Genomic DNA, 18,221 nt, shown 5'->3' with positions numbered 1-18,221 from the left:
GAAAAAGTGAAGTTTTGGATGCATTTCTGAAATGGAAGAAGATGGTGGAGACTCAGACTGGTCGAAAGGTCAAACGACTTCGATCAGATAATGGTACTGAGTACAAAAACGATCCATTTCTACAAGTATGCCAAGATGAGGGCATTGTGCGACACTTCACTGTTCGGGATACACCACAGCAGAATGGGGTGGCAGAACGCATGAATCGAACTATACTGGAGAAAGTTCGATGTATGTTGTCCAATGCTAGATTGGGCAAAGAATTTTGGGCTAAGGCAGTTACATATGCGTGCCATCTAATTAACCGTTTGCCATTAGCTGCAATAAATGGAAAAACTCCTATGGAGATGTGGACTGGTAAATCTGCTACTGATTATGATTCTTTACATGTATTTGGTTCCACTGCATATTATCATGTAAAAGAATCTAAGTTAGACCCAAGAGCAAAGAAAGCATTATTCTTGGGTATAACTGATGGAGTAAAAGGATATCGTCTCTGGTGTCCTGATACAAGGAAGATTGTTTTCAGTAGAGATGTGACTTTTGATGAATCAACCATGTTGAAGTACAGTGATTCACAAAAGGATGACAAAACTAGTAGTACTTTGCAGCAGGTGGAGCTTGAAAAGGTTAACGATGATCTAGCTAATATTGGAGGGACAAATGATGAAGAGGTTCCTACCCAAGAACCTCTACAGCAACAAGATTCAATTGCATATAGAAAGCCAAGAAGAGAGATTCGTAAGCCTGCTCGCTTTGATGATATAGTGGCCTATGCACTTCCAATTACAGATGATGATGTTCCTTCTACTTACACAGAAGCAATAAGTAACCCTGATGGTGTAAAGTAGAAGCAATCAATGAATGAAGAAATGCAGTCTCTTCATAAAAATAGGACCTGGGAGTTGGTGACACTACCCAGGGGAAAGAAGGAATGATTTCCTGATAAAAATGAAATTCGATATAAGGCTAGATTGGTAGCAAAGGGTTACGCTCAGAAAGAAGGAATAGACTACAATGAAGTGTTTTCTCCAGTTGTGAAGCATTCGTCTATTCAGATTTTGCTAGCCTTGGTTGCGCAATATGATCTTGAACTAGTTCAGCTTGATGTGAAGACCGCGTTTTTACACAGTGATTTGGAAGAGGAAATCTATATGACTCAGCCAGATGGATTCAAGGTTGCTGGAAAAGAAAATTGAGTTTGTAAACTGACAAAGTCGCTTTATGGATTGAAGCAATCTCCGAGGCAGTGGTACAAGCGATTTGATCAGTTCATGAAAGGGCAAAGGTACACAAGAAGCAAATTTGATCATTGTGTGTATTTTCAAAAGCTACAAGATGGAACTTTCATATACTTGCTCTTATATGTTGATGATATGCTAATAGCATCTAAGAGCAGAGTTGAGATTGAAAGATTGAAGACTCAACTCAATCTCGAGTTTGAGATGAAAGATCTAGGAGAAGCTAAAAAGATTCTCGGCATGAAAATATAGAGAGATAGAGTTCATGATAGAGTTAGCTTGTTTCAGAAGTAGTATTTGAAGAAGGTACTACAGCAGTTTGGCATGAATGAGCAGACAAACCTGCAAGTACCCTATTGGCTTCTCATTTCAAGCTTTCTGCACAACTATCTCCTTCGACGAATACGGAACAAGAATACATGTTGCAAGTTCCGTATTCTAATGCAGTGGGTAGCTTGATGTATGCAATGGTGTGTACAAGACCCGGCATTTCACAGGCAGTTAGTATAGTGAGCAGGTATATGCATAATCTTGGAAAAGGACATTGGCAAGCTGTGAAATGGATTCTACGATATATTCAGAAGACCGTAGATGTTGGATTACTGTTCAAGCAGGATAATACACTTGGTAAATGTGTTATTGGGTACGTTGATTCTGACTATGCTGGTGATTTGGACAAGCGAAGATCAACCACCAGTTATGTGTTTACACTTGCTGGAGGACCAATAAGTTGGAAGTCTACATTATAGTCTACAGTTGCGTTGTCAACCACAGAAGCCGAGTACATGGCTGTAACAGAGGCTGTAAAGGAGGCTATTTGGTTACAAGGTATGGCTAAAACCTTGGGATTGGTTAAAGAGCATATTAACGTGTATTGTGATAGTCAAAGTGCTATTCATTTAGCAAAGAATCAAGTCTATCATGCACGTACAAAGCATATCGACGTACGATTCCATTTTGTGCGGGAAATTATTGAAGAGGGGAAAATTTGTCTTCAGAAGATCAAGACTGCAGATAATCCCGCAGATATGATGACCAAGGTGGTAACAGCAACCAAGTTCGAACATTGTTTGAACTTGATTAATATCCTGCAAGTTTAACAGTTGAAGAAGGCACTATCAAGTATTGTTGTCAAAGGCAGAAAGAATTGTGTGAAGATAAGATTATCCTAATCCAATCTTCAAGGTGGAGATTATTGGAACCCACCCATTGTTTGAAAAGTCAAAAAGGGTGGGCACCGAAAGTAGAAAGTAAGATTGGTTGGCAAGTTGGGTTAAAAGTTGGCATGGGATAATTGCAATTTTGGTCCCTAATTGTATAGGGACATTGCAAGTTGATCCTTGAACCTCAACTATAAATAGGCCTAACCATTTCTTACTTTCTTCATCCTATAATTGCCATTCTCTACTTAAGGCATTATTCTCTCTCCCTATTTGTAAATTTCACTTGTAATTTTTGGAGTGAAATATATTTGGTAGTGCCCGAGGATGTAGGCAAAATTTGCTGAACCTCGTTAAAATTCTGGTGTTCTTTATTATTTATTTTGCATATTTTGTGAATGTGATTGTAGTGATTTATTGTGCTATTAAATTACGATAGAGAGATATTCTGGCTAGGAAAGACTTGTTATTTAAATGATCTTCGTGATCTACCTCTCTTTCCTGGGAATTGAACTTAGTGTGATTTTTCAGTACAATATTTTTACTCTTTCACACGCTTCCGCGCAACAACATTTATAATTTCCAAGTTCTTGTTGCTATGTAGAGGGAATTGATGTGCTAGAATCCTCCTTAGCTCACCAACAAGCGCCCCTGCCATGCCCATGTTCTTCCTTTCTTTCGAGGATTGCAGTATCTCGTTGCATCGAATTCCGGAGGAAGAGCCTTTTGTTTAAACATCAATTGGAGGGGGTTACATGAACAAATTAATAAATAATACTTAATTAAGGGACTGTCTTTCTTCATGAATTTTGGGCAGTTTTCAATATCTGCTTCTTGATGATGCAATGCATAAAGAAAGAAAAAGTTGTGCAGACTGTGTTTATATATTTCATTTCAATAGTGTTCTGAATTTAAATAAGTTTCCATCGAAGAATCTCACGGATTTTTTTTATCAGATTGTTCTCGTTAGTGTGTACAAAGACTTTCCGTGATTGAAAAAATCATCTGAATTTCATTCTTTATTAATCAATTTATACAGATAAAACATTAGTATAATGCAACATTTTAATCTTGAATAAAGAAACTAATGCACAATGGAATACGAAAGTTAATGGAACATAAATACAGTTGTTTTATAACAAGCTAAAAAAAGGTTGCGATTGTTGCAGGGCATCCATATTCTCATCCTTAACATTTGGTAATAGAATGAAGCCAATCTAAGCTGTCAACCTATCATCTATGGGATTCATATAGTTTGTGCATACTTCAAAATTTTGGACAATAGATTCCTTTTTTGATGCTTTGTTTTCTACTCTTGTAATGCATTGAAGCAGGTAGTAACTCAAATCTTGAAATTTCTCCATGGTTATAGGGTGTGAAGAGCTTTCATTAAATGATAATCTACATTATGTACCCAAAATGCAGAGGTTAAGATTAACAAGCAGAAAAGTAATGTCTCATAATCAATTGTGCTTCCTAAGGATGTACTTGGTAGGCAGGAGAGAAAATTGAGAAGATAGAAAATTGAGGGATAGAAAAATAGAAAGATGAAAAATATGATTGTGTCTGTTAGTAGGTGTGATTGGTAGGAAATATGGAAAGATGAAAAAAAAATTTCTTTCCATCTATTGTTTGGTACAGTTGAAAGATGAAAGTAAAGAAAACAAAACATTTGAAAAATGCATAATCACCTCTACTATTTTCTTTCTCATTTTCTATTCTCTTATCATTCCAATTTGTAAAGATTGGTTTTTATACATTAAGATGGGAAATAATCACCTCTACTATTTTCTTTCCTCTCACTTTTTTTCATATTAAGCACATTTAAAATTTAATTTCTTTTCACTTTTCTATCCAATCAAGTACACCCTAAAAGATAGAAATGTGTTTATTTCTTGAGTTGATACACACTATGTAACAAGTAAAAGTAAAGAAAAGTAAACAGCACAACCAAGATGATTAAACAATTCAAAACTTGTCTTACATCTATAGAGCCTTACCTAGAGATGAATCCACTATGAACATTACAGTACAAAGAGATATTTACACCCAACGTTTCAAACACTTGATGCAACCTCACCTTTGTATAATTAAGTAAACTCTCTCCCAACTTGTTTTAGCTATGCAAGTGAAAATCAACACCCGAAAGGTGTATGATAATGACAGTCAATAATAATTCCTCACTATAAACATATGTGCTCCTTTTAATCCACACATCATCTATAAAACAAGTCATCTATATGTATAGGCTCCAGGATAGACCATGCTTTAAATAAACATTTCTTCTGGAATCTCGATGCGGTGAGACATTGCAATATATTATAATAAAAAAGTAGTGATATGTGATCTATTTGAATTTTTAGTTTAATTCTAAGATTAAATTGAATTTTGATTTGATATTAGGGATTAATTTGAATTTTAATCTTTAAGTGAGGGACTAATTGTGAGTTAATCTTTTTAAAGTTTAGTTAAATTATTTTATCCGTTAGTGTTGGTTTATTAGTATTAATATTAATATTATTATTTTAGGATTATTATTAGAATTATACTAGGATACTTATGGATTTTAGTATTAATTAATTAGGATAATTACGAGTTAGATGAATTATTATTATTTATTATATTCGTAGGATAATTTAGATTATTTTTAGATAAATAGCTTTTATTAATTTATCTTTTAATTTTTGCTTTGAGCACACGCAATGGAGCTATAGACATTTAAGTGAAATTCAATCTACGAAATAATTTGATCTATGGACAATATTGTTGTGTTAAAGGTCGTAATGTTAGAGGAATCATTATTACAAGGCATAGAGGAGGAGGTCAAAAGCGTATACACCATAAAATTGATTTTCAAGGAAATAAATACATATATGATAGAATCGTAACCATAGAATATGACTATAATTGAAATGCATATATTTGTCTCATACGATATGGGAATGGTGAGAAAGATATATTTTACATCTTAGAGGCGCTACAATTGGAGATACCGTTGTATATAAATTCTTATAAAATTGGGAAATGCCCTGCCTTTGAGTAGGGTTTGAACTATGAATTACGTAATTGAAAGGAATCAATTAGGTTTATGATGAAATTTAAAAATCGATCAATGATCTAATTTGAGCATCACTATAGGATAGATTTCAACAGCTACCTGAAAAGTAATGACAGTAAAAGTTAGATTAATCTAGGATAGATTAATCTAGGACTCAAATTTTCTTTTTACTAAAATAGGGAGTTAATTTGGATGAGAAAGGGACAAAAAAAACCGCAGAAATTCCCACTCAAAATTGGAGATCCTTAACCCAAAAATTTCCCTTTTCCCTTTTCGCTTTTCTCTTTCTCCATCTTTCTTTTTCCCCGTTCGGCTGCTGCACTGTTCCTACACCACGGTTGCTTGCCTCAGTTGATCCGCATGCTACCGTCCCAGCCTCTCGCTTGCCTTGACCTTTCACTGCTCACCACCCATGTCGATTGTCCAAGCCATGTCGCTGTCCCAGTCCGCTGCACCCGCTTCATCCAACCTGTGTCAAGAGCCTTCATTCTTTCTTTTCTTTTTTGTATATTATATTTATTTATCTATTCATTATTATCTTATTTTATTGATATTATTTTCTTCCTTTTTGTATATTTCAAGTACTAAGTATGACACTTATTAAGTGATAATCAATTTAAAAAATAAGTTCAATTAAATATGTATACAAAATTTAATTAAGTGATAATAATTTTTTAAAGAACAAAAAAATACGATTAGATAACTTTTGATATTATCAATTATCATATAATAATTAATAGTATATGTAATATGTATATATATTTTTACTATTTTTACTTTATTCAATTATATTTAATGAATTAATAAAGTGTTTATCCAATAATAATTAATCATATATTAATGAATTATTATTTTAATATCAATTTAATGATATGATGAATATCATTCACCGATGTATTAGGACGAATTTTTGTTGCCAGTAATTTTATTAGTTAGTTTCTTTTAATAAACATATTATATAATAAAATTATTATCGGATTTTTAAATTAAATATTTATTTGGGGTTTTTTAATTAATTGAGATGGGTTGAGTTTTATATGGGTATTAAGTTTTATTTTGTACTTTAGATATGTAAATGAGTTTTTGGTTTAATAATTAAAATAGATAAATCTCATAATTATATATGAACTTTAGTTTAATGTGTAATTGTATACATTAATTTTAATTTAGTGCAACTATACACATGAAATTCTAATTTTGGTTCAAATGTATACTTGAAACTTTAGTCTTAATTTAATCATGCACATTTAAAGAAATAAATACATTGATTTATTTTTATATTAGATTAATATAATTATTTATGTATACAACATATAAACATAAAATGATGTTATAACAATAATTGTATTAATAATTTACAAAAATTGAATCAAATCAAAATTTCATGTATAAAATCACACAAAATTAAAATTTATTTAAACAATTGTACATTAAAATTTATCCCTAATTAAAAAACTTATCAATCTAAAACATTAAAAATGAAAATTGAGCAAATAAATCAATTAAATCAAATATAAGGATTAATTAAACTGAAAAAAAAAACTGATTTATTTCGATTGATTCTTTTCAGTGTAATCAATTTAATGATTTTTTTTGCTAAGTGCTTTCATTAAATAATGTATGACAATCATTTAAACTACCCGGTATTGGAACATTATCTATAATACTAAATGTGGAAATATATTTTTTTGTGAGTTGGCAAACATTACACAAATAAAGAATAATAAAGCACACAATTAAGTTGTTTACGCAGTTCGGAACTTATCCTACATCTGCAGAGTCTTGTCCAGAAATAAATTCACTATAAACTTCACAATACAAAAAAAAAAAAAATTCAGGCCCAATCCCTCGAACACTTGTTGCAACCTCACTCTTGTACAATTAAATAAACTCTCTATCAAATCTACCTACTGTAAGTGAAAATTAACACTCGAAGGTTATAACAATGGCACTTGATAATAGTTCCGTTCCTCACAATAAACATATGTGCTCCTTTAAATCCACACATCACCCATGAAGCAAATCATCTATATATAAACTCTAGGATCAATTAAGCTTTACATAAGCTCCATGTAACATGGAATAATAAATTATCAATGCAATATCTCCAGCAACTGACAATCATTGAATTAGGACTCTTCCAAAAGCAACAACGAACCTGGAAATGCCAACATAGAATATGTTAAAATTTATGTATTTTAGACCAAGCAGTATCCAAAGGTACGTAGAAACACTTACTGTTACTACACGCAACTTTTATATCATGTGCATAAATGGTGGCTAACCACAAACCCATTGTCTATGCTTTTCCAGTGCAAGCTTAACAAAGGGCCAGACATTGGGCATCATCATCATCATCATCATCATCTGTAATGGTAACAAATTCACATCCCCATTAGTGTTAATATATTGTTGTTCATCTATAAATAATGAAAGAATTTTATCAACCGCAACCTCACCACCAAATGTTCTGAAGCAAGATCCTTCAAAATTCAAACAGCTAAAAGGGGTGCCCTGCATCAAAGAATATTGAGAAATGTCCCCCTCCATTTTCATCAACCCTTAACCCCTAGCCCCTAATCAATTTACTTACTTGACAACTACATTGCATGTTTAAGCTCTCTCCAACGACTCCAAGAATCTGCCAATAGCATGGGTACCATATAAGCTAGTAATCATTAGGCATATACATAATTTATATCCGATCAATTGGAAATTATAATGGAACTGATGACATATATTACCATTTTTGTTTTGTTGGAATATTTTGGCAGATGAACAAATTGTAGTTGAAAGTATGGCCTCTGCTTCTAGTCATATATGCTATGCGTTACCGAAGAAGAAAGCCAAAATCTAACAAAAATTAGGATTTGATCAACAGAGGGACTCTTCGACAAAGAAGTTGAGGATAAATCTAAAAAATTTGTGTCGATCTTTAACAAAGAGAAAAAGGAAAAGAAAGAACAAATGTGCATACAGGGTAGGATTTCATGGGAGTACAATGCCATGGACAAATCAGCTCATGAATAATGCATGTCCTTTTTTACCTTCTCAATTGAACTAGTGCTGAAAAAAAGAAGGAAGCCTAATTACACGGTTATATAAGATCATTGAAATTGTGAGATTAACATGGTTTAAAAGAGTAAAGCAACTAAATAGTTACCACCTCTCTTTCTCTATGTAAATTCTTAAAGTTGTCAAATGCCTTTCAGAAATACGTGGGCCAATCACTTACTGCACAAATTAGCAAAAATATTATCAAAGAATTTGTACTAGTAGGAATTGTATTTCATTAAGGAAATTAATGAAAGGACCAACCTAAAGGGATGTGAGCAATCTTACACCAATCGGCACCAATGTCCTTTTGACACCTTTCCTCCAACTGAGGAACTCCATGTATATGTAACTGTTGCAAATTGGTTAGGCGACGCATTTCGTCCGGAAGTGACGTTAATGACAGAAAGCCTTTGCACATTTATTAGATAAGTAAGCTCTCTCCCAACTCACTTTACCTGCTATAAGTGAAAATCACCACTCAAGTATTTTAATAATGGCACTCAAAAATAATTGTTCACTATGAACATTTATGCTCTTTTAAATCCATGCATCACCGATAAAATAAATCATCTATATATAAGCTCATAAATAGATCAAGCTTAAACTCCATGTATATGTATAGGTGACCAAATATTGACCTGATTATGGTCTTGGTATGTTTGTGCCAATATAGGATATGTTAAAATTGCTCTCATTTTAGAGCAGCGTTCAAATGTATAAACACTTACTGTCACTAAATAGAACTTGATATCCTGTGCATGAATGGTGGCCAACGACAACGCCATTTTCTACGCTTTTCCGGTGCTAGTTTTAAGAAAGGGCCAAACATTGCGCATCATCATCTGTAATGGTAACAAATACACATACCCATTAATGTTTAGACTTCAAAACCTTGTACAAAAGCAATTTAAAATCTTACTAAAATGCTAACCATCATCAGCCTTATATTGCACATATATGTGTTCAATATATAAATAATGAAACATTTTATCAGCCTCACCTCCAATTATTCTGAAGCAACATTCTTTCCTGTTTCGACCCCAACCCCTGTTTAGTTTACTTACTTGACAAGGACATTGCGCGTTTAAGCTCTCTCAACATGCCTCTAACAAGAACCTCCCAATAGCATTGGGTACCATCTAAGCTAGTAGTCAGTTCGCATATGTATTACAAATCTTGACATACTCCATTTACATCATTTATATCAGATCAATTGGAAATTAGGAGGAAATTGGTGACATATATTACCATTTTTTGTTGTTGGAAATTTTGGCGGATAAACAAATCGTAGTAGAAATTATGGCCTCTGCTTCTTGTAATGCAAGCTATGCTCTGCTGAAGAAATCTAATAAAAATTAAGATTAGATCAGCAGGACTCTTCAACAATGAAAGTCAGAATAAATCTACAAAATTTGTGTCATTCTTAAAAAAAGTAAAAACAAAAGAAAAAACCAAATGTGCATATAGAGGAGGATTTCATGGGAGTACAGTGCCATGGACAGATCAGCTCATGAAGAATGCATGTCCATTTGTTTTTTAACTCTTCCATTGAATTCATGCTGAAAAAGAAGAAGCTTAGTTACGGGGTTATATTACATCACTGAAATTGCGAGATTAATATTTTTTGAAAGTGTAAAGCAATTAAATAATTACCCCCCTCTTTTTCTGCATGTAAATTCTTAAGGTTGTCAAATGCCTTTCATCAAAATAGACTCCAATGGGTTACTGCACAAATTAGCAAAATATTATGAAAGATGACAAATACAGAATTCACACATTATCCATGAAATAAATCATCTATATAAATGCTCCAATGTCTATTTTAAAGATTTTTTAGAATTAAATTATTAGAAGCCCTTAAATTAAAGTCCATGAAATGAGAGATATGAAAATTAGTAACCATGCGTAAATTACCACCTCTTTTTATGCATATAAATTATTGAAGTTGACAAATGCCTTTCCCCAATGGCTTACTGCATAAATTAGCAAAATATAATGAAAGATGGTGAGTAAAAGGTAGGATTAAAATAAAGGAATTTCAAATTATACAAGATGTGAAATGAATAATATTTTAACAAGGAAATTAACAGTATCCAACTTGAATGAAAATGGCATGAGAGCCCAGAGTTGAAGACTTAATATACCACTGAATTTTTTTTTTTTTGGAAACAAATTATGGTGTTAAAAATAAATAAATAAATAAATAGAAAGGACGGACCAACCTGATACTACCAAATGTGCCAATCTGCACCAATGTCCTCCCTACATGTTTCCTTCAGTTGGGGAATTTCTACTACTATTATGGATGTTTTTACACCGCCCCGGAAGATGCCGATACTTTGGAATGTTTTCCAGCGTTAGATATCGTAGGCTTGTATGACCTTCGAATATTTGGATGTCTTCTTCTGATAGCTCCAGGTCCTTGCAGTTCCTTACTCCAAACTCTTCAAGGGAAGTGAGATGTTGGAACACAGGAATGGGTTTTTGGAGCACAGGGAGTGACCTCAATCCACTGCAATTACTAATTTCTAATGTTTTCAATTGAACAAGATGCTGAAACCCACGTGGGAGAGACACCAGCAGTGGAATTTTATCAATCATCAAACGAGAGAGATTCTTAAGGGGTTCCCATTGCATGCCCTCTAAATCAATCTTCTTGCAATCTCTAATCGTTAAACCTTTGAGGCTGGTGAGATGTTGCAGGTACTCATCTAGCATGTGTCTCCAGTTCCTTTATATTCTCTACATGGAAAGATTTCAATTTGGAGAGAGGAAGAGTAGAGGTTGAACTTGATGGGGTCTTAGGATTCATGTTCATCTTCATAGTCTGCTTTAACGGCCTTGAACTGGTATTCACCAACTTTAACCAATCATCGAGTGAAGGATACAACGGCATTGAAGTCAAAGGGCAATTTTCAATCTTTAAACAGGAAAGACAAGGAAATGCCATAACTGTTGTGTCGTCCTCGTTGGAATCATCAATCGACCTTTTTCTCCACCAACTCTTCATATTTGGGCAATCCCGTAGGCAAAGATACTTAAGCGATGGGAAGAATGATTGTGGTTCTCCTTGACTTCCTTGTGGGCTATTATCATCCATGTACTCCAGCTCAGTTAAATCACAAATTACCAAATCTTGAAGACAAGGAAATTGAGCAAAGGATGGAAGATGTTTGAATTTACTACCAAGACCCCATATTTTAATATGGACGAGATTTGTGAGAAAAGAAATCCAACTTGGAAACTCAGCATCACCCCTCCATCCTTGAATACAGAGCTCCTTGAGATTAGGATGGGGCTGGAGGTCTTCAAGTGATTTGTCATCATCATGGTTATCATCAAAATAAAAACCCCATTCTAAAACCAACGATTCAAATGTTGCTTCTCTTCCAAATTAGCAGCCTTAAACTTCTCTTTTGCATTTTTTACAAATCCCAAATTTCTTATTCTTAGCTCTCCCCTTAAGTTGTTAAGCCCTCTCAATTCACTTAGATCTGCACCGCCATGGGAACCGTCTTTATCCACTACAAACATGCTTAACGTTTCAAGGGAACTCAACTTTCCTATTCCACGTGGCATATGAGTTAAGCCATTACAATCTTCACACCCAAGATGGGTAAGATTAACCAAATTTTCAATCTTCTTTGGCAATTCTTCAAGCTCCCAACACCGATCAAGTTTCAGCACTTGCAAATTTTGTATCTTGCAAATACTCTTTGGGAGAACCTTAAGACCGCGATTGTGAGAAAGATCAAGATACCTCAAATGCTTCAACTTATGAATGGAACGTGGAATCATCTTAAAATCTATATCATCCAATTTTAATAATCGCAAGCATCTACAATTTGCAATTATCAAATCCCAAGTTTCATCACTCAAAATTTGAATTCTCATGTTTGGAAAATGTAACAAAGTTCGCAACTTCTTTCCCTTAAATGAAGGATTAATTAATGAAGGATTAATTGATATGTGGCGACAATTTTCACCAACCTGACTTGCATCTCCTTCTACATCTACAACACCACTCTCCATCCCTGCTACTGATTCAGCTAGATCATGCATTAAATTATTCATTTTACATGTTAGTCCTTCCCTCGAAAATCTTTCTCCTACCTCTTCAAAGAAACTTCTATCAACTAAATCATTAAAATACTCAAATCCAATCTCCTCAAGAGATTGACTTGGATTCAATTGATTTATATAACCTTGTGCAATCCAAAATTGAACAAGAGTTTGTACATGAATTACATAATCTTTTGGATACAATCGGCAATAAGCAAAGCAATGCTTTAAATGAGATGGGAGATGATTGTAGCTCAACTTAAGCGTAGGCATAATATTAATTTGATCTTCAGATATTCTAGCAAGTTCATTATTATTTATGAAAGAAAGCCACTCCTCTTTAGTTTCTTTAAAAGATAATGTACTTGCTATCGTCCTTATGACTAAGGGAACCCCACCACACCTTTCCAAAATCTGTCTCCCAATTTTCACAAAGGTTGGATTTGTTGAGTCTTCAGATCTTTGTTCAAAGGCTATTTCTTTGAACAAAACCCAAGCATTTTCATCAGACAAAACTTTCAGAACATAAGGCTGACATGTACCAGTAATCTTTGCTACCTTCATAGAGCGAGTAGTTATTATTATCCTACTTCCTTTAGCCCCACCCATCAATAAATTCTTTAAGCTTAACCATGCTTCCCGCTCCTCATTCCAAATGTCATCCAAAACAAGTGTTGGGTTTTGTAACTGAAACTAACAGATTCAGTGCAAACTTGTCAAGCAAGTCTCGAGACTTGCTGAGCAAACAAGAGAATTCGAGCAAGAGAAAGAAAGAAAAGCTAAGAAAAACGAAGAGAAAAATTGATGAACAAACTGAACTTCATTCATGAATTGCATAATGGCACAATGCCAATACATAAACCAAGCTCTAAGCTTGTCAAAAACAGCAAATAATTACCTAAACATCACCTACCTCCACTAATGACATGGAAACTTGAAATTTTGGCTTGTAAACTTATACACAGTTGTGTTTACAGCTCATACATAAGCTAATTACATCAGTCAACAACCTAACTTAGTTAGAAATGAACTAAGATTACATTTCATTGACTAGGAATTACAAAATAAACAAAATAAGCTTGCATCAGCAGCTCCTGCATGACTTGGTCTTCTTGGCCTGCATGCTGTCGAGTTTGCTGCATGCTGAACCAACTTCATCACTCCTCCTTGGTTTGCATGGAGCAAACACCTAGCTTCTTTCTTAGACATTCGAACCTTGTGACACTAAGGGCTTTGGTTAAAATGTCTGCAAGTTGATCCTCTGAATTACAGTGGATCAGCTTTACTTCCTGAGCTTGCTCCATTTCTCGAACAACATGCAACTTGATGCTGAAATGTTTTGTTCTTCCATGGAACACTGGATTTTTAGCAATTGCTACTGCAGATTGGTTGTCACAGAAGATCTCAGTAGCTTCCTCTTGATGCACATTCAAGTCAGCCAATATTTTCCTTAGCCATATGGCTTGGTTGACAGCACTTGCTGTTGCCACATACTCTGCTTCAGCAGTAGATTGAGCTACTAGACTTTGCTTCTTTGAGCTCCAACAAAACATGGCTGAACCAAGGTTAAAAGCATACCCTGATGTGCTTTTCATGTCATCTATCGAGCCAGCCCAGTCACTATCAGTGTAGCCAACCAGCTTCAGATTTCCTTCTTTGCTGTACTTCAAACCATAGTTTAAAGTGCCTTTGACATATCTCAGCACTCTCTTTGCAGCTTGGAAGTGCTTCTCATTGCAGCAATGCAAGAACCTTGAGAGCAATCCTACAGCATACATGATGTCTGGTCTAGTGGCAGTCAAGTATAGCAAGCAACCAACTAGACTCCTGTAGGTTGTTTCACAAACTTTCTTAAAATCACCTTGGCTCGATAGTTTTTCTCCAACAGCAACAGGTGTTTTAGTTGCCTTGCTGTTTTTCATGGAGAACCTGGTCAGAATCTTTGTGGCAAAGCTTCTCTGGCTTAAAAATACCTCATTCTGTACTTGAGACACCTCCATTCCAAGAAAATATGACATCTCCCCAAGATCAGACATTTCAAACACTTCCTGCATCTTGATCTTGAAGTCAGCCAGCACTACTCGATCTCCTCCTGTCACTAGAAGATCATCAACATACAGGGACACAATGAGTTGTATTTGTGTCCCTTGTTTCTTGACATACAGTGTTGGCTCACTCTTGCTTCGATCGAATCCCAGATCAGTCGAGTAGCCATCGATTCTGCTATACCAAGCCCTTGGAGCCTGTTTTAATCCATATAGGGCCTTCTTTAGTTTGTAGACCATATACTCTCTACCAGCTATTTCAAACCCTTGTGGTTGTTCAACATAGATGTCTTCATCTAAGAAACCATTTAGAAAGGCTGATTTCACATCAAGTTGATGGATCTTCCATTCGAGCTGTACTGCTAAGGCAATCAGCAGTCTGATGGTGTCGAGCCTGGCCACTGGTGCAAAGGTCTCCAGGTAGTCCAAGCCATACCTCTGACTGAACCCCTTGACAACTAGCCTTGCTTTCAGCTTGTTCAAGGTACCATCAGCATTCTGCTTGGCTTTGTACACCCATTTCACCCCAATCACCTTCCTTTTGACTGGCCTTTCAACCAATTCCCAGGTCTGGTTCTTCTCAATCATGCTGATTTCCTCAGCCATTGCCTGCTTCCACCCTTGCTGAGCCTCAGCCTCTTCAAAGTTGCTTGGTTCAGCTATGGCTACATGAGCCCTTTCATAAATCTCAGCTAATGACCTTGTTCCTCTGACTGGTTCATCATCAATATCCATTTCAGGGACATTTTGGTCTGGCTCAGCTTGGTCTGCTGCAAGTTCTTCAGAAACTTCTTCAGGTTCATGTCTTTCCCAGTTCCAACATGACCTCTCATCAAATACCACATCCCTGCTTACTGACACTTTGTTTGTTGAAGGATCTAAAATCCTATAGCCCTTCTTAACAGTGCTATACCCCACCAAAACACCAGGTCGAGCCCTTTCAGACAATTTGTCCCTTTTAACAGCAGGTACATGTGCATAACAAATGCATCCAAAGACCTTCAGATGAGCCAGTGATGGCTTGAAGCTAAACCTGGCCTCGAATGGGGTCTTTTGATCCAAAGCCTTGGTTGGAAGTCTATTTTGAATGTATGTTGCAGTGTTAACTGCTTCTGCCCATAGTGCTTTAGGTAGATTCTTCTGAATCATCAAGCACCTGGCCATATCCATCAAACTCCTATTCTTCCTTTCACTTACCCCATTCTGCTGAGGTGTATATGTGTTGGTAAGTTGATGTTTGATGCCTGCCTTATCACAGAAGGCTTGGAACTGAGCTGAGGTGTACTCAGTCCCATTATCAGACCTTATGGTCTTCAGCTTGCAGCCTGTTTCAGTCTTAGAAGCAGTCTTGAACTTCCAAAACACAGTGGCCACCTCTGATTTCTGTTTTAAGAAGTAAATCCAGCAATATCTCGAGAAATCATCAATGAACAGTATGAAATACCTGTTTCCACTTAATGACTCAGTCTTCATAGGGCCACACACATCAGTATGCACCAGTTGGAGTTTTTCAGAGGCTCTCCAGGCTTGATTCGAGGGAAATGGGAGTCTGGCCTGCTTTCCTAGCTGACATACTTCACATACATCATCATGGTCCACAGAGTTGATGAAATTTTCAGCCAGGTCCTCTCTGACCATTCGGGCCATCGATCTAAAGTTGGCATGTCCCAGTCTTTGATGCCACAGCTTGGATTCATCTGAGGTGGCTGAGTAGGCAATGTCTGACTTTTTTGTCCAGTCAACCACAAAGCTCTTATCAGCCATAGGGACTGCCATCAGTTTGGATCCACTTGGATCACTGATTTGGCACTGGTGGTCTTTAAACACAACTGAATAACCTTTTTCCAGCAACTGAGCTATGCTGAGCAGGTTTCTGTCAATTTCAGGCACCAACAGCACATTTGAAATCACTTTGGTACTTGTAAGGGTGCATATCAGCACATCACCCTTGCCTTCAGCTTGAATGAAATGACCATTTCCTATCTTGACTTTAGTTCTGCAGCTTCTGTCTAAAGACTTGAAGATTGCAGCATCAGGTGTCATGTGGTTGGTGCATCCACTGTCTAGGAGCCAACCAGATGAGGACCTTTCCTGAGCAGCTGAGCATGACACAGCAAAGACTTGCTCCTCTTGATCACTGTCCTCCTTAGCTACTCGAGCCTCAGCTTTCATCTGTTGAAACTGATTCTGCCTCGATTTGGTCTTACTCTTGCAGACTCTCTCAACATGACCCTTCTTCTTACAATGCTGACACACAGCATCTGGATTAAACCAGCATTTTTCTTCTGAATGACCAGCCTTTCTGCAGTGCTTGCAAGTCTGACCTTCTCTCCTTGCAGCATCATTCTTTGGCTTGTCTCTCCAGGCCTTCTTGCCTTTGTAGGCAGTATTTGTTCTTGCCTGAAAGGCACCTTCTTGGTGCTCCTCCAGTCTGCTTGCTCTCCTCTGCTCTTGAGCATATAGAGCATTGATCAACTGTCAGGGAGATGGTGGACAGATCCCTTGAGTCCTCGAGAGATGAGATTTTTGCCTCATACCTCTCAGGCAGAGTTGCTATAACCTTCTCCACTATCCTAGCTTCATTGAACTGCTCTCCAAGGAGCCTGATGCTGTTAACCACAGCCATAATCCTATCAGAATATTGCTTGACAGTTTCTTCTTCCTTCATCTTCAAATTCTCGAAATCTCTCCTCAAGTTTAACAACTGTTGCTGCCTTGTCCTCTCTGTCCCTTGAAACTCTTCCTGCAACTTGTCCCAGGCCTGTTTTGGTGATTCACAGGCCATAATCCTTGTGAAAATCACATCAGACACTGAGTTTTGGATGCAAGACATAGCCTTGTGCCTCTTGGTCCTTTCATCAGCATGCTGCCTGATCTGAGCCACTGTTTGATTAGCTCTAAGTGGCTCTGGTTCAACATCAGAGTTGACCACCTCCCACAGATCGAAAGCCTGCAGGTAGGTCTTCATTTTAACCACCCATATGTGATAGCCTTCTCCATTGAAGACTTGAGGTGCAGCTGGTGAAAAGCTTGATGAAGCCATGGATTTGTGTAACAGATCCCTTAAGAAATAGGCTCTAGATACCAATTGTTGGGTTTTGTAACTGAAACTAACAGATTCAGTGCAAACTTGTCAAGCAAGTCTCGAGACTTGCTGAGCAAACAAGAGAATTCGAGCAAGAGAAAGAAAGAAAAGCTAAGAAAAACGAAGAGAAAAATTGATGAACAAACTGAACTTCATTCATGAATTGCATAATGGCACAATGCCAATACATAAACCAAGCTCTAAGCTTGTCAAAAACAGCAAATAATTACCTAAACATCACCTACCTCCACTAATGACATGGAAACTTGAAATTTTGGCTTGTAAACTTATACAAAGTTGTGTTTACAGCTCATACATAAGCTAATTACATCAGTCAACAACCTAACTTAGTTAGAAATGAACTAAGATTACATTTCATTGACTAGGAATTACAAAATAAACAAAATAAGCTTGCATCAGCAGCTCCTGCATGACTTGGTCTTCTTGGCCTGCATGCTGTCGACTTTGCTGCATGCTGAACCAACTTCATCAACAAGCAAATATTTTGTCCCA

General features: G+C 36.2%; 1 long non-coding RNA gene across 1 annotated transcript; it reads right to left on the bottom strand.

Moving 5' to 3' along the window:
* Positions 1–10,167: 10,167 nt before the first annotated feature.
* On the bottom strand, positions 10,168–12,490 carry LOC121209509 (uncharacterized). Its single transcript, XR_005904632.1, has 3 exons — positions 10,739–12,490; positions 10,434–10,489; positions 10,168–10,241 (listed from the first exon to the last, which is right to left on the bottom strand). It is a non-coding gene; the product is annotated as an uncharacterized lncRNA (long non-coding RNA).
* Between the last annotated feature and the right edge of the window lie 5,731 nt (positions 12,491–18,221).

This window comes from Gossypium hirsutum, chromosome A11, assembly GCF_007990345.1.
Source record: "Gossypium hirsutum isolate 1008001.06 chromosome A11, Gossypium_hirsutum_v2.1, whole genome shotgun sequence".
NCBI classification, from domain to species: Eukaryota; Viridiplantae; Streptophyta; class Magnoliopsida; order Malvales; family Malvaceae; genus Gossypium; species Gossypium hirsutum.
Note: the sequence above shows the minus strand (reverse complement) of the source record. Positions and strands in the feature narration are given on the sequence as shown.